Source organism: Cupressus sempervirens, chromosome 4 (assembly GCF_028749045.1).
Source record: "Cupressus sempervirens isolate cs-2001-9-10 chromosome 4, ASM2874904v1, whole genome shotgun sequence".
Lineage (NCBI taxonomy): Eukaryota > Viridiplantae > Streptophyta > Pinopsida > Cupressales > Cupressaceae > Cupressus > Cupressus sempervirens.
This window is the reverse complement of record NC_143121.1, coordinates 821,581,421-821,606,982: the sequence shown is the minus strand read 5'-3', so window position 1 is coordinate 821,606,982 and position 25,562 is coordinate 821,581,421. Positions and strand designations below refer to the sequence as shown.

The window sequence follows — 25,562 nt, the reverse complement described above, 5'->3', positions numbered from 1 at the left end:
TTCTCTCCTCTCCTTCATTTTCTATCCATGTAATGGTCCCATGAACATAATAAATATATAAAAATAATTGTATGATAGTTAGAAACTATTTAGGATCTATTTATACATAATTTTTTTAATGTAATTTCATAATTTTCCTTTTTTTTTTTGCATGAGAGTAACCCTACCTCAAAAAAACTCAATTTTGAGGATGTTTCTCTATTTAAGCACAATTGTACAATGTAACGAGGCTAGTATTTTTTGCAATGATTATGTACAATTGGTAATCTTATTTATTTTGTGGTGATTCCTTCTTGAATATTACACTTTCATGAATTTGCATTACTTTTTTATTATTACGATAGAGATTATTGTTTATTGTAATTAATGTCTACGATTATTAAAATTTCTAGAGTTTATTAATGCTGCAATTTATTTGTTGTGACAAATTGGAGGGAAATTTTTGTTAGTGTGTTAGGATTGATTCACATGTGCACATACATTTTATATAGATAATGAGTTTATGAATTATGAAATATCATTCACCTTTTAAATATTTCTTCAATGATTGCATTTGTAGTAAGGTCTTCACCTAAGAAGGAAAAGTTTCTAGAACTTACCCACTCTCATCAATCTTGAAATGCAAGGTGACTATTGTCAAAATAGTTTGCACTCTTTCTTGAAGTTTGACCTAAAGGCAACCATGTGAAGCATGAAAATAATCTCCAAGCCATGGGACTTGAATTGAAAGATTGAGCCTCTAGAGAAGGTTGACTTCATTACAATTAGGATGCACCTAACTATTGCTTGAGGGGGTGATGCACATAACTACTCTAGCTAGTAGATGGATAACCATGGTGGTAATAGAACGAAATATGAATTTATTAGGTGTCAAGAACACCAAAAAGATGGTTGTAGGAAATCAAAGGATTTGTTCACTATCAATGAGCCACTTGAATAGTGTTTACAACAATGCCAGCTTAGCTGCGTCATCAAGTCAATTGAATTCAATAGTCAACCTCACCATGTGGCCTTATATCTTTGAAGCATTTAACAAGATCATCCACTTTTTCTAATTTCTATGTCAAGCCTATGATGATATTCTTCCTCTTTGTCACTACTTCACTATGGTATCCTTCTTGATCGCCTAGGCTTTGTGAAACTCTGACCTTTTCATTATATGCTTTATCCCTACTTCATAGCTGTTTATCACTTTAGTTAACTAATTGCTATGATCTAGCAATGGCCATCAAACTGACTTCTCACAACTTTGTGGTAGTTTATAAATTAACATTTCTATTACTTGCAATGTTGTGAAGACCTTTACATTAATCATTTTGCCTCTTTGCAACCACCATAAATAAAGCTTACTTTAATGATGCAATATTGTGATCACTATCTTGGATCATTGCTATCATTGTTCATGGCTTTACAACCTAAGAACTTAACTATCACTAAAACCTTGCAAAGCGGTGATGACTATTTTACATCTTGATTGCTTGTTACACCTTTGCAACTTAAAAATTTATCTACTTTGTTCACCTTTGCACCCTTACAACTTTATCTCTTTATTGACCATATTGACCGGCGAGGCCAGAAAAAATTATTTCAACTGTTGATTGCTATGTCAAAGCCGCTTATTACTTCCTTTCATTAACGACTATGAAATAATGATAACCATTTACTATTCTCATCGTTACATCACAACTTGAAACATTAACTCATATTTTAACCCTACAAAAGTGCAATTGAAGCATTTCATCACTTCCCTACTTAAACCATAGGTTAACATTAACTCCATGCAATGCTACAATTTCTCAGACCTTAACTATCTTGATTACTTTTTCACACATTCACAACTTAACTTTCACTTCAATTTAAACCCTTGCAATGATGTGATGACCATTTCTTTTAAATACTAGATGCTCTTCATAGTTTTGTAACTTAAAATATTTTCTTTTGGCTTAACCGTGTGATGCTTTGATGATTGTCAATATGACTATTTTGGCCCTTTATCACTACGTCACAACCTAAAATGTATTCAATGCTTAACCCTATGAAGTTGTGACAACATGCTTTTGCTGCTTCACCACCTTAACCTTGGGTTACTCCTAACTTTTTTCAATGATTTTATAACCATTTATCTTAATTGTTGCTATCTTTTGTACCTTTGCAACTTACAAACTGGAGTCTATCTGACCATTTGTGATCATGCGATGGTTCAAAATTTGACTGCATGACTCTTAGGAAATGTTTCATGTCATCATTTTCTCACTTTGTCTAAAATTCAAGAAATTTTGAAAAGCAAGAATATGATAGCCATCTATCTTATAATATCTGATAGTTCCTATATAATTGAAGTTATTTATCATAGTCAACACCTTTGACCAACCAAAACATGCCACTTTGTCAACTTGCCCTGACACACCCTTTTTGTAGCCCATGGTTGAGTTTGGTCCCACCCTCTCCACATGTCAAACACTCTCTTTATCACTTTGGCTATCCTTCACATAACTTTAGAAAGTGAGAATACAATGAGTACTGATTTGCTTCAAGATCAATGACTGTGATTGATCGCAAGCCTTTGAGACATTTATTCCTTCAATCCATTGAGATCTCCTAGAATGTTGACACCTATTCAATGTTACAATACCACCAATGGGCCCCACTCTTAACTCCTTGCAATGTAATAAAAACCTTAAATCTTGACTGAACCTATTAACTTTTTCACCTTTGCAACTTCAAAAATTTAGTCAGAAACCTTCTACAATCACATGATTTACATTAAATTGCTCCTTTGTGACCTTAACTTAACAGTTAGCCCCAATATTTATAAAGCCATGATGATTATTATCTTTACTATTTCTCATCCTCACATCCCTTACAATAGTTGGATCACAAACTAGAGCAACAAGGTGATTGAAAGGATTTTTTACCATCACAACTTGAATACTCATAAGGATATTGATATCATATATGAAGAGTTTAAATACTTAGGGATATAAGAGAAAATAACATATAACCAAAGTTTTTACATATCCCTTTTATGCTTGCATGGAATTTTATGAATAATCCATTAGAATGTGGACATGACTATCTCTAGGGTGTTTCATGAGGGTAGAAACATTGGAACTAAAGGTGGGGGGGGGGGAGGGGACTAAAATGGCTACATTTTGTTGGAAATTTGATTGAAAAGCTCATTGTGAAGATCAAAGAGGGAGATTTTTGCAAAGAAAGAAGGTAGAGAATGTTTTCAATCATTATTTTGTCATTGATATCAAACCTACTATTTTTAGGAATGAAATTTTCTTATATGATCCAAGTACTATCACTTAGTTGATTGATGAAGAGGATTTGGTCAACAAGATGTAACAAGAGAACCTAAGGGAAAGGTTGAGTTATAATACTATAATGAAGTGCAAGGAATAGTTAAGACAATGGTTAAATGATGTATTGACAACACACTCAAAGATATAGAGGTTGGTCAAACTTAGAAATATTAGAGGAAGAAGTTGTAACAAGGTTGATTACAAAGCTTAAACTAAGATGTTTAGTGGTGTCGAGCAAGTTAGTTGAAGCCGAGAAAATTCCTAGTTAGAGCCAAGTAACAAGAAATTCTAGTGTGTGTCTAGTGATATTCAAGTGTCGAGCATCAAAAAATTATTAGTTGGTACTGAGTGATCTTTGGATGTCGAGCATCAGGAAAAATGCAGAGGGTGCCGAGTAACATAGTATGTGCTGAGCACTAGTATTTCAATAGTGCTGAGCTACTGCATTATTTCAAATGATGAAGATTTTCCTAATTTGATTTGACATAATGGTTGCATTGAATTTTGTGAATGAGTTGGAAGATAAGGATGATGAGTTGGTGGCACAGAATCCTATGTAAATCATTTTTGGGTGAATTCTAAGGGATTATTCAAGAAGTTTCTAAAGGAAACATAATATGGGTTAGATGCAATGAATCCTACCTAATCCATGTGAATTGAAATTAAACAATGGAAGAATTGAGCGGGAAAAGGAACTCCAATACTTCTATTTAAGGAGTCATAGAAAAAGAAGCAAAGAGCTGCTGATACTATTGCTGCAAAAGAGCCAAGCCTACAAATTGGTTGAAAGGGTGTCAAGGGGAGACATCTAGGAGAAGGAAGAGCATAGAGGCTCTAATTCTATGAATGGTCATGAAGAGATGATTGCATTGGTACATTGAGCATGAAGAATCAAGGAGACTAAGCTTGAAAGGAGGGCAAGCTATTAAGAGTTGTAGAGATTAACGACCAGGCAAGGGTATGGGCTGAGAAGTGATCTGAGATCTATAAGATAAGTTGTATGTTGTAATCAGGTCAAAATTTTCTAATACTCTCTAGCAATTGTATTAGATTTGAAAATCCTATGGACTTAGGTTGGCCTAACATCCATTTTTCAATCCTTTAATAGGGTGACATTCCAAGTGAATGTTCTAAAATACTCTAACCAGGACCACTTCTAACAAGGTGGATAAATCCTCTAATAAGGTTACATTTAATAGTGTGTTGTAAGAATTTAACAGGGCAGGCCTTTCATAAGGCATCACTTCAGAAGAGTGAGAATTGAGTAGCATGTTACTGGTGGTTTTTCCCAAATTGGATTTCCACGTAAATCATTGTTTCATGTGTTGATTTATTATGTGTTATGCTTGCATGTTGATTTACAGCAACTTGTTGATTAGATAAGTTAAAGCATGGATGAATGAATGGTTGAATATGGGTTCACTTGAATAGGACATTTGGACCTTGAATAACTGATTCACACCCCCCCCCACCCAACTCTCAGTTATTCTAAAGCATTTCTAACAATTGGTATTAGAGCCATCTGCTGATTTAGTTTCATGTTACTAGAAGCATGAAGATCAAGATGTCTAAGAGAGAAGTTCCTAAGCTCAACAAAGACAACTTTCCTACATGGTAGAGTCTGATGAAATTTCACTTTGGATCAATAGGTGACTATGAACAAACCTCAATTGGAACAAACAATGTAACTCTAGCAGGACCTATGACTACTGATGATTTGAACAAAAAGGAGCACAACCAAGCAATGTTGGAAATTGCCTCTGCACTTAACTATGTAGAATTTGATGACATCAAAGACTATGACACTGCATTCAAGCTGTGGCAAACCTTATAAAAAATCTATGGAGAAGATCAAAATGTCTAGAGAGAAAAAAGAGAAAGCCTAAGAGGAAAGTTTGATGACATGAAAATGGAGGAAGGTGAAAATGCTGCCCAATATGCTGCAGGAATGAAAGAAGTGGTAAGTGCAATAAGAAGTCTAGGTGGTCAATTGGAAGAAGAAATAGCCATCAGAAAATACTTAAAAACTCTACTCCCTATCTATGCTATTAGAGTTTTAGCCATCTAAGAGTTAAGGTGTGTACAAGGGAACACACTAACCTTTGAAGGAATAGTGGGAAGACTTACTGCATTTGAGCTATCCAATTTTGATAACTATAGACATAAGAACCTTGAATCTACTTTCAAGGAAAATATGATAATAAAATACACTAAGGAGGAAACATCAAGTAGGAAGAGAAGAAAAGGAAAACATGCATCTAGTGATAGCAACATAGATGAGGAAGATGTGGAATAGTTAGAAGCACTACTGGCTAGGAGATTTCATAGAGGAAAAGGTAAATTCAAAGGTAAGCTCTTGATTATATGCTTCAATTGCAATGAAGTTGGTCATATTGCTGCAAGATGTCCACAGAAGAAGAATTACAATGAAGAAAACAAGCACAAGAACAAGAGAGAAGATGATAGCAAGGATTATAAAGAAAAAGGCAAGAGATGCTACATTGTTGAAGAAGATTCTGATGAGAATGATGATGAAATAGTCTATGTGGCCATGAAGGATGAATTAGAAAAATATGAAGTGGATCATAGACAGTGGATGTTCATATCACATGACAGGAGATAAAAGTAAGTTCATTACCTTTACTCAATATGATGGAAATAATGTTAGATTTAGTAATGATGCCCCATGTCAAATCAAAGGAAAAGGTTCTATTAAGCTCACATAAAAGATATCATGTGATAATGCATACTATGTTGAAGGATTGAACTACAACTTGCTAAGTGTAGCACAGTTGGGCAATATAGGTTTCAAAGTTGAATTTGGAAATAAAACTGCCAAGATCTATGACATTGATAAGAATCTGATAGGAAAAGGTGAACAAACTAGGAGCAATTTTTTTTACCTAGATATGGAAAATCCAATATGTCTTGTTGTTAGAATTGATGATGTGTGGTTGTGGCATAAAAGGCCATGTCATGTTAACTTTGATAATTTTATCAGCATCAGCAAGAAGAAAAAGGTCAGAGGGTTGCCCAAGTTGAAGAAACCTAAAAGCACAATGTGCAAACAATGTCAACTAGGGAAGATGACCAAGTCTAGTTTCAAAAGAAAAACATACACCTCTAGTGAAGTACTAGAACTAGTCCATATAGACTTATGTGGTCCAATAGAAGTACAAAGCTACCTAGGAGACAAATACATAATGCTATTTGTAGATGATTATTCCAAGATGATGACTGCCATGTTTTTAAAGAAAAAGTCTGATGCTTTTCAAATGTTTAATTGGTATTTGGCTAGAGTTGAGAAAGAAATAGGAAAGAACTTGAAATGCCTAAGGTCAGACAAAGGAGGTGAGTTTACATCAAAAGAATTTGAAATATTTTACTATAAAAAAGGTATAAAAAGGAAAACATCAACACCAAGAACTCCACCATAGAATGGTATTGCTAAAAGGTGGAATGGATCAGTGATTGACTATGCTAGAACCTTGATGATGAAGAAAAATGTTGCAGTAAAATACTGAAGAGAAGCTGTAAGTATTGTAGTCTACACACTGAATAGAGTTCAAGTCAAGAAAGGTAAAAATGCAACACCTTTTGAACTATGGTATGGTCACTCACCTAATGTTAAAAATTTCAAAGTATTTGGTTGCATATGCTATATTCTCAAAGACACTAGAAATGGAAAGTTTGATGCAACAAATGATGAAGGCATATTCCTTGGATACTCCATTAGAAGTAAAGCATATAAGCGTCTAAATATTAACACTAACAAGATTGTGGAAAGTGAAAATGTAAACTTTGATGAACATGCAAAAGTTTAGGTTGATGAGTCTAAGCAATCAGAGGATTATAGATCCTTTGTATACTTTTATAAAGGAATGACTGTTGAAGAAAATGTTGCAAATCAAGTTGGGAGTTAGCAAAAAACCTCAGTATCTACCGAGTCTTAGCCTATGAATGCTGAGCTGCATTCAAAAGCTGAGCTATAGAATGTAGAAAATACACATTCTGATTCTTAAAATAGTACATCGAAAAGGAATGATGAAGTACTTGATGAAGAAGAACAAAAGGACTCTGAAGCTAAAGGATCAAATATGGAAAGAAGGACATAACCAAGATTAGCTAAGTATGTGAGAAGACATCACCCTACAGATCAAATTATTGGTGACAAGGATGCTAGACCAATGACAAGGAATAGACTTAGGAGTGAGTCATGTCTACTAAGAAAGGTTGAACCTAAAATAGTGAAAGATGCACTACAAGATGATGACTAGTATAAAGCCATGGAAGAAGAGATAGATCAAATTGAGAAGAAAAAAACATGGTCTCTAGTTCCTAGACTAGCTAGCACGAATGTGATTGGCACCAAATGGTTGTTCAAAAAAAAACTTGATAAAAATAGTGAGATAACAAGAAACAAAGCCATACTAGTTTGCAAAGGCTATTCACAAGAAGAAGGATTGGATTACAGGGAAACATTTGCCCTTTTTGCAAGAATGGAAGGAGTAAGAACATTACTTGCATATGCTGTATACAAAGGTTTCAAAGTCTACCAAATGGATGTTAAGTCTGCTTTTCTAAATGGTATACTAGAAGAAGAAGTCTACATAGAAAAACTAGAGGGATTTGTTGATGAAAAGAACAAGGATATGGTCTTCAAACTATACAAAGCACTTTATGGATTGAAGCACGCACCTAGAGCATGGTATGAGAGACTGCAAAAATATCTTGTGAAGATTGGATTTGAGAGAACAGATGACAACAACAACTTGGACATCAAAGCTAAAGAAGGTAAAGACATTTTGATATTAGAAATATTTGTTGATGATATAATATTTGGAGGAAAATATTTTTTATGCAAATATTTTGCTAATCAAATGAAGCATGAATTTGAGATATCAATGTTTGGAGAAATCAAATTCTTTGTTGGATTACAAGTACATCAATTGAAGCATGGCATATTTGTGACTCAATCCAAATACATCAAGGAAGTACTCAAGACATTTGGGTTGGAAGAATCAAAACTAGTTAGCACACCAATGGCAACATGCCATAAATTATCTAAGATTGATGAATTTGCTGAAGTAAATCAGACATTGTATAGGTCAATGATTGGTAAGCTACAATATGTTGTACATAGTAGACCAAACATTGCATTAGCTATTAAGAAAATCACTTACTGGAAATGAAGAGAATATTGAGATACTTGAAAGAAACTAATGACTTTGGTTTGTACTACAAGAGGAGTGAAAAATTTGAACTAAGAGCCTACATTGATCCAAATTGGGGAGGTAACATTGATGATAGAAAAAGAACTAGTGGAGGTGCACCTTTCTTAGGAAAAGGTTGATTACATGGACTAGCAAAAAGCAAAGCTGCACCTCACAGTCCACTGTTGAAGTTGAATATGTGGCAACTTCTATAAACTGCACCAATATTTTATGGATCAAAAATTTATTGGATGGTATGAAGGAAGAAGTAATTGAGCTTGTGATACTTTATTGTGATAATACAAGTGCTATCAATATATCAAAGAATCCTGTAATGCATGCTAAAACCAAGCATATTGCAATCAAGTATCACTATGTAAGAGAGTTGGTGGGAGATAAACAAGTGAAGATGGAATATGTTAGCTCAAAGGAAAAGATTACCAATATCTTTACAAAGGCACTACCTAAAGATTTTTTCTAGTATCTTAGAGGCAAGTTAGGGGTGATACCCCTAGCCAAGGCTACTTGAAGAAAAAACAAGTATGCACTGCATCAAATGAGCTGATTGATAAAGACATTACACATTGATGCAGAGGATGTTTACTTTGGGATTCATGCCTAAAGTAATAGAAGTGCTGAAGCTCCAAACTAGTCACAAGCAAGGTGATAGAGGGAGAAATTGAATGAACCTGCAAAGCTACACTTGCATATTAAAGATGCTAATATGTCTTTGGAATTGTTGTCAAAGAGGGAGAAGATGTTTGAAACTAATCAATAGGAGAAGGATCACGAAAAGGATAAAAAAGGAGAAGTGAAACAGAAACTAATCAATAGTATGGGGGAGAAGATGTGAGATACTGATCAAATGAAGATGAGAAGGTAAAAGAGAAATAATCAGAACAGTAGAAGATGAGCAATAAAAAGGGAGAAAAGATAAAGAAAAAGGAGGCAACAACAAAGAGGGAGAAGTTGAAATAAAGAAATCATAATAGTAGAAGGAGATATGAAGCTACAATTACTTTTTGGCATTTGACTTACTATTCTAACCTAGTTAGTTTGTGGTTGAATAGTTCAATCTGATGGTTGATCAGTTTGGTTTGCCATCAATGCCAAAGAGGGAGATTGTTAGAAATCTAATTGAAAAGCTCATTGTGAAGATCAAAGAGGGAGATTGTTGCAAAGAAAGAAGGTAGAGAATGTTTTCAATCATTGTTTTTTCATTGATGTCAAACTTGCTATTTATAGGAATCACATTTGCTTATATTATCTAAGTACTATCGCTTAGTTGATTGATGAAGAGGATTTGGTCAACAAGATGTAACAAGAGAACCTAAGGGAAAGGTTGAGTTATAATATTGTAATGAAGTGCAAGGATCAGTTAAGACAATGGTTAAATGATGTATTGATAACACACTCAAAGATACACAATTTGGTCACACTTAGAAACATTAGAGGAAGAAGTTGTAACAAGGTTGATTGCAAAGCTTAAAATAAGATCTTTAGTGGGTGCCAAGCAAGTTAGTTGAAGCTGAGAAAATTTCCAATTGGAGCTGAGTAACAAAAAATTCTAGTGTGTGCCAAGTGATCTTTAGGTGTTGAGTGAAGATTAAGTGCTAGGCATCAAAAAATTATTAGTTTCTGCCAAGTGATCTTTAGGTGTTGAGCATCTGGAAAAATGCAGAGGGTGTCGAGTAACATAGTATGTGTTGAGCACCAGTATTTCAATAGTGCCTAGCTACTGCATTATTTCAAATGATGAAGATTTGCCTAATCTGAGCTGACATAATGGTTACAATGAATTTTGTGAATGAGTTGGAAGATAAGGATGATGAGTTGGTGGCACAAAATCCTATGTAAACCATTTTTGGGCAAATTCTAAGGGATTATTCAAGAAGTTTCTAGAGAAAATAGAATATGGGTTAGATGCAATGAATCATACCTAATCCATGCAAAATTAAAGAATGGAAGAATCAAGTGGGAAAATAAACTCCAAGACTTCTATTTAAGGAGTCATAGACCAAGAAGTAAAGAGCTATTGATATTGTTGCTGCAAAAGAGCCAAGCTTGCAAAGTGGTCGAAAGGGTGTCAAGGGGGAGACATCTAGGAGAAGGAAGAGCATAGAGGCTCTACTTCTATGAGTGGTGATGAAGAGATGATTGCACTATTACATTGAGCATGAAGACTCAAGGAGACTAAGCTTGAAAGGAGGGCAAGCTGTTAAGAGTTGCAAAGATTAAAGTCCAGGCAAGGGTATGAGCTGAGAAGTGATCTGAGATCTCCAAGATAAGTTGTATGTTGTAATCAGGTCAAGATTTTCTAATACTCTCTAGCAATTATATTAGATCTAAAAATCCTATGGACTTAGGTTGGCCTAATAGCCATTTGTAAATCCTTTAACAGGGTGACATTCCAAGTGAATGTTCTAAAGTCCTCTAACTAGGCATAAATCCTCTAACAAGGTTACATTTAATAGTGTGTTGTAAGCCTTTAATAGGGTAGGCCTTTCACATGGCATCAGTTTAGAAGAGTGAGAATTGAGTAGCATGTTACTAGTGTTTTTTCCCAAATTGGGTTTCCATGTAAATCATTGTGTCATGTGTTGATTTCTTATGTGTTATGTTTGCATGTTGATTTATAGTAACTTTCTAATTAGATAAGCTAAAGCATGGATGAATGAATGGTTGAATGGGTTTACTATACTTAGTGAAAAGTTTGAATAGGACATTTGGACCTTGAATAAATAATTCACCTCCCCTCTTAGTTATTCTAAAGCATTTCTAACACATTTTTGGTGAATCAAAGGGGATGATTTCTTTTTAAGCATAGGATTAGTGGCCTTAAGCAATCCATTGGGCTATAGAGTCACAAATAATGATCCCTACTCTACAAACAACCAGAAAAAATTGCAACCTATACAACCAACAAAAATTTGAAACCTGCTATTTCAGAGAGAAATAACCCGGGCTTGTGCACTTCTTGAAAATAAAAAAACACCTAATCTATTATTTACAAAAATTTACTGACATGGAAAGTCAAACAAACCCATTAATTCATTTTTTGAAGTTGCTACCCTTCTTCACCAACATATTTCTTCCTTCATGCATGCGGGCAACTAAAAATAGTAGAAAGCATGACAAGCATGCTACTGCAACTTGAAGCACCTTCCCATTGATGAAAACAATGAAACCTTCCAACATTGGGACACCTTAGTCTTGAGAAAGATCAACCTGCTCCTTTTGGTGAAAATATTTTTCATGCTTTGAGGCAAGCATGACTAAGGAAACTTGGTGTCTTGTTGTAGAGTTAGATGCCTAATAGGGCATCCTCTTGATGGATAGGGTTAGAGGAATCATCCTTGACCACTTGGTTATGCTCTATAACCTTTGAATCCTCTTGGCTAGCAAGGGCTAGATATGATGGTATGGATGGTAATGCACTCTCATCTTGTTGTTGTTGAAGAACATGGTCTTCATATATAGCAACTAAAGATTTGATATCTATGAAAGAGTAGATAGCATCAAAATCATCCAAAGATCATCATCATCATCGATCTCCTCCATTATAGTTTCAATAACATGCATAGGTTGAGAGGAAACCTCATGCCTATCAACATATTCATCCTTTAGGATAGAGCTATCATTGGGATCCTCCTTTCCATCCTCCATATCATGAAGGGCTATCTGTTGCAAAAAAATGTTCCTCATATGGGGAAGATGACTTTTTAGATAGGCACAAGGCCTCAAGCTCATAGAAATCATATTCCCCCATCCACTTTGATGTCCCCATGTCACAAAAATCTCTATGATGGCTTGAAGAAGAAAGAAACACTTCTTTTTGGATGGCCTTCTCTATTGTGACATTACATGTGGGATAGGGTGTAGCCTCATGCACATTAATGTGTTCCTCCTCAAGGATAAGGATTTCATCCTAATTTTCTTCTTCCTCAACCTCATATTACAACACATGTTCTTCAATTTGTGGCTGCTCATTTTTTATCTATGATGTGGGAAAAGACATATCCACTTCTTTATGAACAAAAAAGATGGGGCAATAGTCATTTTGGAGCTCACCATCATTGACATGTGGGGGAGTTTGGACTAGAGCTTTATGGAATCTTGAAATATAAATATGAGGAAGGCTACCTTGTGAGAAGCTAGTAAACTTCCACCTTGGGGGATCTTTCACTTTAGCTTCTTGCATTTGGGAAAGTTTGAACTTTTCCTCCTCCTCAAACTTCTTTATTTGTCTCTCCCTCTCCTACAAATGGAAGAGAGCCTCATTTAAAATATCATAGATCTCCTCTACCATGCTACAAATATGAGGATCATTTTCCCACATCTCCAAGTCACTACGCATCATCTCCAACCATGAACACACAAGGAGCATCATGAAAGAAAATTTTCCACTACTTAAAAATTAATAAGGATCTTGAATTTCTTCAAAAATATTTCCCAAGTTAGAAAAACCAAGGTACAAACCATCTATATAGTTGTAGAGCTCTCTAACTTGTCTTTGGGATCATTATAAGGTTCTATGGGAAATTGAGTAGGCTGATCATTCGACGTTGTAGGGGAGACTAGACCTAAGGAAGAATCAACATATGGGCTTGATTTTTTCTTCCTCTCTTTCCGCTCTTGGAATTCTTGGAGTAATATGTACTTGGAGGGGGAAATCTCAACACATTCATGGAAAAAAATAATATGAATTTTTGGGGTAAAATTGGCCTCCTGGTGATCATATGGAGGAAAATGGGAGGAATCTCTATGAAGGGGATCCATGATAAAGAATTTAAGAAAATACCTTCATAGAAATCTTAAAGAAACATAGAAACACTTGGTCTGTTGAAACTAGTAGATGCATAAAGTCTCCATGGTGTTAGATGAATGCTTCTAAAGGCTGATGGTACTAAGTAAACACCCAATTTCTTAGTGAATGGATCTTCAAATTGGCTAACCAATAGATGTACGAATCTAAATCTATCCCATCGAGCATGCCAAAAAATGTTGTTGCAAACAAAAGTTTTCACCCTTGCCTAAAGTTTAACCTAAAGAAAACCTTGTGATATGTGGAAATGATCTCCAAGCTGGGGGACTTGAACTGTGGGATTGAGTCTTTGGAGAATGCTAATTTCCTTACAATTAGGATGGGGAAAGGGAGAAGAAGATGCATTAAAGTAAATTGCTGAAAGGGAAAGGTGATGATGCACCTAATTGAAATGGTTACAACTTTTCCCTTATATGAACAATACATCATTGAAAATACCAAATACATAGATCCTAACTCTATTCTACTCCCAAAGGATCACAAGAAGGTTAGAAAATAATAAAAACATTGAAAGGAAGAAATATTCACAATAAAACCCTTATTAGCAGATTAAACACAACATGTAGAATCAAGAGAAACATAAAAGAAACATTCAAGGAGAGGCTAGATACATGCACAAAATAATGAATGGAAAGAATATGTAAGAAACCAACTATTTCATTAATGGAAGGCAAGGAATATAGTTGCAAAGCACAAGGCTATTGCAAGTAAACATAACAGAATAAAGAATAACCCTTAAAAAATATTTACAACTACCTTTTTTAGAGTTTAGGAAAAACTCAAATATCTCACTGAAACCCTAAACTCAACCACCGAGTTAAGTTGCATAAGAGCAATAACTAATGATAAGAGAAAGATATGATTGGATGCACATCTCAACACTAAAAATTATGATCTTTACATGCAAAATTAGGATATGAAGAGACAAAAGTGATGACCATAATTGCTCTAGCCGATAGATGGATAACCATGGTGGTAGCATAATGAAATTTGTATTTATCAGGCATCGAGAACACCAAAAAGATGGTTGCAAGTGATCAAAGGATTTTTTGCCATCAATGAGCTATTTTGATAGTGTTCACAACAACACTAGGTTAGCTTTGTCATAAATTCAATTGAATTCAACAATCAACCTCACCATATGGCCTTATATCTTTGAAGTGTTCTGCTAGATCAACCTATTTTTATAACTACCATGTCAAGCCTATGATGATGCACTTCCTTTTTGTCACTACGATTTCCTTCTTGATTGCCTAGGCTTTGTAAAAATGTGACATCTTCATTCTATGCTTTATCACTAATTTGTAGCTATTTTTTGCTTCAATTAACTAACTATTGCGATCCAATGATTACCATCAAACTAACTTCTCACATCTTTGCAATGGTTTAGAACTTAACATTTCTCTTACTTGCAACATTGCAAAGACCTTTACATAACCTTGTCACCTCTTCACAACTACTAGATATAAAGCTTGATTTAACTATACAACATTGCGATCACTATCTTGGATGAATACTATCATTGTTCATAGCTTTGCAACCTAAGAACTTAACTATCACTGAAACCTTGTAAAGCTGCGATGACTGTTATCTTAATTGTTTTGCATCCTGATTGATTGTCACACCCTTGTAGCTTAAAAATTTATCCATTTTGTTCACCTTCACACCCTCTTAACTTTATCTCTTCATTGACAATGTTGACCAGTGAGGCTATGAAAACTTCTTTCAAATGCTAATCACTTTATTGTAGCCACTTACTACTTCCTTTTACTAACCATTGCGAAACAACATTAACCATTTATTGCTCTCATCACTACATCACTCATCTTTTATATAGCTTTGTGAAAGTGCAATCAAAGAATTTCATCACTTTTCTGCTTAAATTAGAGGTTAGCATTAACTCCATGCAATACTGTGACTACTCATACCTTAACTGTCTTGATTACTCTTTCACACATTCACAACTTAACTTTCACTTTAATTTAAACCATTGCAATGATGCAATAGTTATTTCTTTTAACTACCAGATGCTCTTCATAGTTTTGCAACTTAAAATACTTTTTTCTAGCTTAACTGTTTGATGCTGTGATGACTGTTAGCTTGACTATTTTGGCCTTTTATTTCTATTTTAAATGTATTCAATGCTTAATCCTATGAAGCTGTGACAACATGCTTTCGTTGCTTTGCCTCCTTAACCTCAAATTACTCCTAACCATTTATGATGATGCAATAACCATTTATCTTAATTGCTACTATCTTTCACACCTTCACAACTTAGAAATTGGAGTCTATGTAACTGCATGAATTTTAGGACATGTGTCATCTCATTGCTTTCTCACTTTAGCTAAACTTCATTCAAATTTGAAAAGAGAGAATATGAAATCCATCAATCTAAAAAGATTTGATAGTTCCCATATAACTAAAGTTCTTTTTCATAGTCAACACCTTTGACCAACTAGAACATGCCAATCTGTTGTTGGAATTACAATAGGAAAGGTAAAGTTTTGAGAGGGTTGGGGTGGGGCAGGGGGGGTGGGTGGGTGAATTAGTGCTTCAAACTTTGACCCATAATATATTCACCACACATCCATCTCACATATTCAATAAGTAAATTGAAATATCATGTAAAGAATGTACATTTAAAGCATGTAAACAAGTATGCATTCACACATATGACACAAGATATGATTACCTAGAAACCTTTCAATGAGAAGGTAAAACTGGGGTGGGGATGACACCCACAAATCTTCACTACTACAATAATAAAGTGTATCCAATTAAAAGTTATAATGTTTAATCATGAATCATGTTCTGCCCTGTGAAAGGTCTACCCTGTTAAAGGCTTAAAAAGACTGTTAGGTCTTACCTTGTTAAAAGTGTGTCTTGTTAAAGGACTTCAACTCACAATTAAGTAAGCACCTTGTTAGAGGATTTTAATATAGACTATTAGGACTACTCTATTAAGAGATTTAATTGATTCACCTGTTAGAATATCTCAATATTGATCCTATGATTAGCACTCTTATGCTTGATGATAGATCACCTCTATCCTACTATGTACTTGATCTTTTTTTATTAGATGTCATCTCTGCTATTCACTGTTTCCTTCCTCTATTCTCCTTTAACTAATTGTTCAATATAATTCAAAACATAATACCTTAGTCACCATGAATGCCCTGGTTTGTGCATGCAAAATTCTCCTTGATCATTCATTCATTCCCTTTCATGCTCTTGGAATGTTTAGGGTTTGTCTTCCTTAAGAAGACCTAGGTGACTTACAATTAGGTATGAATCAATGGTTGTGATTCACTGATATTTCCACTTAAACCTTAATTTTACCTAATTGGATGCATTAATGCATAAGGATTCCAATTTAAGATTCATCCTTATCACCAAAATATCATAATTCAATCTGTAAGTCAGCTCAAAAATGGTTCACATAGTAGTTTGTACCAATACAAACAACTATGACAAAATTGTGTTACTTAGCATCTAAAGTCCTTGATGCTCAACACATACTAATTTCATTACTGTCATTAGGCATTAGAATGACTTGACATGCACTATTTTCTTGGCTCTTGAATCACTTGGCATATACTTTCTACTCGGTACTTGAGTGATTCAACACTCACTTTTGACTTAGCTTTCTCTAACTTATACATGTTGTACTCAACAAATGTTACTTGTTTGACATGAACAAAGTAAATGACTTAATTGTATAGATACTCACTTGTCAAAACCAATCTAAGATCAACATTTGTCAACTTTTCCTAAGACACCATTTTTGTGGCCTATAGCTAAGTCTGGTCCCACCCTATCCATTTATCAAACACTCACTTTCTCATTTTGGCTATCCTTCATGCAACTTTAGAAAGTGAGAATATGACAAGCATTGATCTACTTCCAAATCAACAGTCATGAGTAGTTGCAAGCCTTTGAGATATTTCTTCCTTTGATCCATTAAGATCTCCTAGAATGTTGGCACCTATCCAATACTATGTGAACACCATCAGGTCCCACTCTTAACTCCTTGTGATGTACTTAAAATGCTAAATCTTGAATGATGTTGTTGACTTTTATACCTTCACAACTTAAAATATTTAGCCAGAAACCTACTACAATGATGCAATTTCCATTGAATCACTCCTTTGTGACCTTAACTTAATAGTTAACCCAAACAAGTACAAAGCCACAATGACTATTATCTTGATTGTTTTGCATCCTCACATCCCTTACAATAGTTAGATCACAAACTAGAGTGACAAGGTGATTGAAAGGATTTCACATCATCACAATTTGAAATAATCATAAGGATATTGACATATAATATGAATAATTTAAAGACTTAGGGATAAAAGTGGAGGAAATATATAAACCAATTTTTTTATGTATCCCTTTTTATGCTTGCATGGAATTTTATGAATAATTCATCAGAATGTGGGACATGACTATCTCTAGGGTGTTTCATGAGGATGAGAATATTGGAACAAAATGGGGTGCGGGGGGATGGGGGTTGGGTTGGGGGGGGGGGTGCACTGCTAAAATGGAACATTGACCACCTATGACTAGATATCTATCTATTCTAATTTTATTCCCTAGAACTCTATTTTTGCAAACATTGTTCATCTATGCAAACATCATCATCTTCTACTATTGAAGTCCTCACTAGTCAAAATATTCCATCACCCATAACACATCTAAAGGCCTTCTTTACTAGTGTACAAAGATCAACATTAAACATGTAATGAAATAACTTGCACAATAGAAAAAATAATATGAAATTTTATATAAATACTTGATAATAGCCAAGAGTAATAGGCCACTTTGAGGGGGAAACCTCCAAATATCTTCAATAAGAACACACTTCACAATATGATCTTGAGATAAGAATCACAACCTCCTATACATACCTTGTTATGCTTAGGTTGAATACACACAAGCCTACATAAAACCTAGGTTGACTTACCTACCTAAATAATAATATAATAATGATAACATGACTTAATTAAGGATGAAGACAACCATAAATGGAATATTCATAACCGTATATACACCAATATTAAGGGTGTAACATGTCCCCTCTCTTGAAATAGGTATTGTCCTCAATGCTAACCAAGTGTGGATTATTTCGAATGAACTCCTCATCCTCCCATGTGGCCTCTTCAACTAGTAAGTGCTTCCATTGAATGAGATACTCAGTGAGAGTTCTATTTCTCAGCTTCTTTGTGCGTGTTTGAAGAATTCTCTTTGGTTCCAAAATTATTCTTCCTTCTTCATCAAGCTCTGCTAGTACTATGCCAGTATGAATATTGTGCCCAATTACCTTATTCAAACAAGAAACATGCAAAATAAGATGTATCTTTGTTGTTGGTGGCAACTCAAGCTTGTAGAAAACACTACCAAGATTTTTCATGATTTGGTATGGTCCATAATATCTTTGTTGGTGTAAATAAGTATTTACTATATAAACTTTACTTTAGTTTACTTAGGTTAATGCATTATTTTATTATTTATTTAGGTGAGACACTTAGGAGTTTGTGTACTCTAATGAGTTTTCATGTTGACAACACTAGAGTAAGAAACTCTAATTCAACACATGATGTCTACAACATTGGAGTTTGTATCATTAGCTAAGTTGTCATGTAGAATACATAGTTATTCACACTCCCATTTTAGCACATGTTGCCTACAACATTATTTTGAATGCTATGCCTTTGTAGGCTTATCCTCTCATCATCACACTTACTTTCATGCTTAATGGAGGATAACACCTATCTGGTGGACACATGCCTAGTTATATGACTTATCATGTTGCTGACTTCTATGCATTCTAGAATCTTTCCAAAAGCCTTTATATACAGGCACTCCTAGTGTGCTTTCAATCCATATTGAATGAATATTATATCATCATTTTGATCATACTCTCTTTGGTCTATTATTGTGCTTGTTTTTGAGTTCCTTGGTCTTGGGTGAATTTTTCCCTAAGGAAAATTATTACATGGTATCAGAGCTCAAGGATATTCTCTTCACATAGCCATTGGAGGCCATTGTTACTTCAACACCTCAACCCAAATCTAGAGAATCTATAGAAATTGGGAGCGTCTAGAGCAAAATTGGACCTTGTCATCACATTCAAAATGTTGATTCAGTGAAAATCAGCTATAAATTCACCTATGCTGGGCTAAAGTCAATTGTGAGGAAATTTTGTTTTCCAAACTAGCACCCGAAGGCCCGATTTGAAACTTGGGTATGGTCATTTATTTGATCTATTAATTTATTATTCATATTTGAATTTGAATTTCTTTGCTTTTTCATCAGTAGTTTTCTGCAATTTTTGTCAAAATTCTCAATTTTTTTTTTGCCCAGTCAGGCTTGCAGAGATTTTTTTTGAAGAACTAGGTAGTGACACCCTAGCCCTACAATGAATATTCATATTTATTTCTATAGAATATTACTAATTAATTGATAGGCTTTAATACCTATCTAGTGGTGGCATTTATCTCTCACCGACCACATAATTCTAGTGAGTACATAGTTTGGCCATCAACCCCATCGAATACACTGGTGGCCAAGGCCCCTTTCCTGACGGCTTTGTATTAAAACCTACAAACTAGTTATTTTATATGACTTTGAGGTCTATCCCACAAGTGATGTGTGATTAAACCAACAGCTCTGGCTCCTGTAAAACTAAATCCAATGGGGCTATTCAATACCATGACGACAACATTTTGGCTACCACACAACATCTTTGCAGTGCCCACATCAATGCCCACCTATCCATGGACCATTTCATACTCTGATAGAAAAGTAGAATACAGTTAGATGCCACATGGACTGATAGCATTGCCACACTATGCCAACTGGATGGACACATTAGCAAAATCCTAGTTAGCAAACATGTGGACATCTGAATCAACACACAACTATATTACTATGTCTACAAATTTTGTATGGTCTGTACAATTCTATGCATGCTGACATCATATTGATGTCATGCTAATGTCATCACAGGTGATGCAGGAGCATCCAGAGGTATAAGGGCAATCTTGTGTTTTCATTTTTGGATACCCATTTGGGTCAAACAAAGGTTTCAACTCTCACAGTTCCACTATTAGTGTTTTGGGTTAGAGTTTTTAAGCACCTTAGGATGCATGTAAATGCTAAAAAAATATGACTATGTAATTGAGCCATAATTATGGTGAGTTAGAAGGTGTAAATTGGAGGGATGATTAAAATTGTAATTTAGAACATCCCAAAAAAAGAATAAGGTCAAAAGGATGCATGGTTTGAAAGTTATCACAATTTTTTAGTTTCTAGAGACCTCCTAAGAATGCTTCAAATTTAGGTTTGAGGCACTAAATGACCCCATATAGGCCTAAAAAATAGGGTACAAGAAAATTTATCCATAAGTCTATAGAATGCTTCAAGAGCTCTTCAAAAATGTAAACGGTTCGTCAATCAGAGCTACGGTTCAAAAGTTATGCCTCCTGAAAGTTCGGTTACCATTTCTGGCTTCTTCTAATTTGGCATTGACTTCTAAGTAAAATTCTGGAGCCTTCCATTTTGGCATTGGATGCCAACTAGCACTTTCTAGAGTCTATTCCTAATCCTTAACCCTTTGGGTCTATTTAAGAACATTTCTGGCATTGTAAAAGGCAATTCAGAGTGGAGTTTGAGAGAAGGTACTAGAAGAAGAAATTATCTCTAGATTTATACTATTGTAAGCCCATAGGGCCTGTTTTGGAGTCTACTCTCTCCACATTGAGTGTATTAGAATATTTTCATACCTAATAATGTTTTTCCTTTCCTATTGTGTCCATTATGTTCTTGGGTTGTGTCTCCATCAAGTGGTATCAGAGCCATTTTTCTGAGTGTGTAGATAGAGTGCTGACTATGAGGTAGTTTGTACCAGGACTGTGTGGTTGTGGGTTTGAGTTAAGAAGATGCCTCCATGAAGAGAGCATGGTGGAAGGGCTAGAGCTATTAATCCTAAGGAGGTTAGAGCCCTCCAAAGGTAGGTTCAAGCATTGTAGGAGGAGCTCCGTAGAGGAACAAATGTTGCCGAAGGTGACGAAAGTGAGGATGACAATGAAGAAGAAGACATTGGACCAAAAGGGGAAGTTGAAGGGGAAGTTCTAAATTAGAAAGAGGAGAGGCTTTTTAGGGCCATTACTAAGTTTGGAAAAAGACCTATAATTCATGTGGGTGTATTTTCAAGAAATCTGAAACTGGATGAGTTGATTGACTGGATCAATGAACTTGAGGAGTACTTTGAGTATGAGGATATCAAGGATCCAGATAGAGTTAAGTTTTCAAAGGCCAAACTGAAAGGCCATGCCAAAATCTAGTGGCAAGAGGTTCAATTGGAAAGAAATAGAAGAGGAAAGGAGAAGATTACAAGGTGGGATCGCATGGTGGACAAACTAAAGAAGCAGTTCATTTCTATTGACTACGAGCTTGATTTGTTTAAGAAGATGCATGTGTTAAAGAAAGTAGGAAAATCAGTCCAAAAATATATAGAGGAGTTTTACCAACTTATGATTAGAGTAGGGCATGTAGAAGAAAATAAGGAGAAGGTTGCTCATTATATCAATGGGTTGCGACCTAGCATCCAGGAGGAATTAAGTCTGGTATGAATGACCAGTGTTGAAGAGGCATACCAATTTTTCCTATGAGTTGAAGAGAAGCTAAATAAAAGGTTTGAAGGGAGACAAAGAGGGTGCAGTCAAGGAGGAAGGGGTAGTGGTAGGTCATCTAGAGGCTGAAATGAGACCCAAAAGAAAAATGAAGATGTGGGTACTAGTAGGAACCCGAGGAATAAGGATTTCAACCGCTCCCATGATCAAAACTTTGGAGATCAGAGAGGAAGAGGTAGATGATGTGGACAAGGTTTAGGAAGAGGAGGTTTCCATGGTACCTATTTCCATTACAATGAACAAGGTTACCATGCCTTTGAATGCCCTCAACGACAAGGAAGGATAGATAGGAGAGCTGAAGGCCAAGCTAGGGTTGCTCATGTGGATGAGGATGCACAATCATCACATTCAAAAGATGCAGAAAGAGGAGAAACTTTAGTAAATGAAAGGGTCCTACTAAATGGTGAGATTAAAATAGGACAAAGGATGAGTCTATTTCATACCAGGTTTAAGTGTGAGGATAAATGTTGTGATGTGATCATTGATGGTGGTAGCACTGATAACTTGGTGTCAAAAGAGATGGTCTCTAAGCTGAAGCTCAAGAGGGAGAAACACCCCCAACCCTATTGGATTTCTTGGGTGAAGGATGATCATAAGGTCCTGGTAAGTGAACAATGTTTAGTGAAGTTCAAAATTAGGAGTTACCATGATGAATTTCTCTGTGATATTATTCCAATGGATGTTTTCCATCTATTGTTGGGAAGACCATGGTAGTTTGATAGGCATGTAGTACATGATGGTCATGCAAACACATACTCTCTAACAAAGGATGAAGTTCACCACAAACTAAAGCCCATGAAAAAGGAAGGTGAAAAGGTATGCAATAGTGATAGGATATGTCTTGTTGATGGAAGAAAGTTTTTGGATGGCATGAAACATCAACGTATGTGTTATGCTTTGATTCCTAGAAAAGATAAGGAAGGTAGTAGTGAAATACCACTTGAAGTTTTACATTTATAAAGTGAGTTTGGAGATATCATCTCTGATAATGTTCCAGAAGGATTGCCACTAGTAAGGAAAATTAGTCATCAGATAGATTTAATCCCTAGAGCTAGTTTTCCTAACAAGGCTACTCATAGGATGACTCCTACTAAAACTGAGGAGCTAAACAGACAGGTTTAGGAGCTAGTTAGGAAGGGTTTGATTCAAGAGAGCCTAAGTCCATGTGTAGTACCTATAATACTAGCACCAAAGAAGGATGGAGAGTGGAGAATGTGTATAGACTCTTGAGATATAAATAGGATAACCATCAAGTATCAATTTCCTTTTCTAAGAATCGATGATCTTATGGACTGCTTGAGTGGAGCTCAGTACTTTACAAAGATAGATCTCAAGAGAGGCTATCACTAGATATGGATATGAGAAGGAGATGAGTGAAAAATGGCCTTCAAGACCAAGGAGGGTCTTTATGAGTGGCTAGTCATGCCCTTTGGATTGACGAATGCCCCAAGCACCTTCATGCAACTTATGAATAAGGTACTTAAGAAGTTCTTGGGAAAATTTGTTATTATTTATTTGGATGATATTTTAATTTTTAGCAAGACTTTGGAAGAACATTTATTGCATATTCATAGTGTCCTTGAAATGTTGAGGGAAGAGAAACTATTAATTAATCTGAAGAAGTATAGCTTTGCAAAAAAAGAGTTAGTCTACTTGGGTTTGTTGTATCACCTGAAGGTCTCAAAATGGATCCAAAGAAGGTAAAAGCCATCTTGGAATGGAATACTCCAAGGTCTACTACTGAGGTGAGATCATTTCATGGTCTGGTTAATTTTTATAGGAAGTTCATTAAGAATTTTAGTGGCATATGTGCACCCCTAACTAACACAATAAGAGGGGATAGAAAAGAGTTCAAATGGACTGTGGTAGCAGCAAGAAGTTTTGAATTGCTGAAGAAGAAGGTGACATAACAACCTGTGTTGACACTTCCTAATTTTAGTAAAGTTTTCCAGGTGGATTGTGATGCTAGTGGTAGTGCTATTGGGGCTATATTGAGCCAAGAAGGTAAGCCTATTGCATATTTTAATGAAAAATTGAATGATGCGAAGAAGAAGTATTCTATTTATGATCAAGAGTTCTATGCAATAGTTCAAGCCTTAAAGAAATGGAGGCATTATTTATTTCCAAAGGAATTTGTTTTATATACTGATCACCAGGCATTACAATACCTAAATAGCCAAGGTAAATTGAACCAGAGGCATATGAAGTGGGTAGAGTTCTTGCAGAGCTATACATTTGTGTTGAGGCATAGAAGTGGAAAGTCTAATAGGGTTGCAAATGCATTGAGTAGGAGGCAGTTGTTGCTTACAGTAATGCAAGTTGAAGTAGTTGGGTTTGATGAACTCAAGAATTTGTACCCTGAGGATCCTAATTTTACTGAACTATGGAAAGCTTGTAAAGAACCTATTGCTATAGAAAGAACCAAGTGGTTAGACTATTTGATTCCAGATGGTATGTTGTTCAAGGGCAGTCAATTGTGCATTCCAAGGAGTTCCATGAGGGAAAATCTGATTAAGGAGAAACATAGTGGAGGGATGACAAGATATTTTGGTCGAGATAAGACTATTTCCATTCTTAGAGAACGTTATTTTTGGCCTCAAATTTCATAGGATGTGAAGAAGTTTGTATAGAGTTTTTAGGTTTTTCAAGTGGCCAAGGGTCACAATATTGGATTATATTAGCCATTACTTATTCCATCAAAGCCATGGGAGGACATAAGTATGGATTTTGTTCTTGGATTTCCAAGGACACAAAGGGATAATGACTTAGTATTTGTGGTGGTTGATAGGTTCTCCAAAATGGCACATTTCATTCCATGCCACAAAACTCATGATGCCGTCCATATTATAGACTTGTTTTTCAGAGAGGTGGTGAGACTACATGGTCTCCCAAGGAGTATAGATTCTGATAGAGATACTAAATTTGTGGGGTATTTCTAGAGAACATTGTGGAAGAAGTTGAGAATGGACTTGAAATTTAGTTCCACACATCACCCATAGACTGACAGCCAGACAGAAGAGGTAAATAGAAGTTTGGATAATTTGCTGAGATGTTTAGTTGGGGATAAGCCCAAGGGATGGGATTTGATTCTACCACAAGTAGAATTTTCTTATAATAACTCTATAAATAGGAGTACTGGTAGATCACCATTCCAAATTCTATATGGAAGTAGCCCAAGGAATACACTAGAATTGAGGAAGATGGAGCAAGGGGAGAGGACAAGTGTTGAAGTAGAAAAATTCGTTGAACATATCAAACACCTACATGAGGAGGTCTAGGCACACATTATCAAGATGAATCAACAATACAAAGCTAGGGCTGATCAAAGGAGAAGACATAAGGAGTTTCAAGTAGGGGATCTAGTCATGGTACACTTGAAAAAGGAAATATTTCCAATAGGTACTTACAACAAGTTGAAGATGAAGAAATTTGGCCCCTACAAAATTTTGAAGAAACATGACTCAGGAAATGCATATGAGGTGGAGTTGCCAGATGGAATTCACATTTTTCCTATCTTCAA

At 35.3% G+C, this 25,562-nt stretch overlaps 1 pseudogene; it reads left to right on the top strand.

The window, feature by feature from the left end:
- Window positions 1–5,217: 5,217 nt before the first annotated feature.
- The window catches only part of LOC149563905 (sulfate transporter 3.1-like), a 128,911-nt pseudogene continuing 108,566 nt past the window's right edge, over window positions 5,218–25,562 (top strand).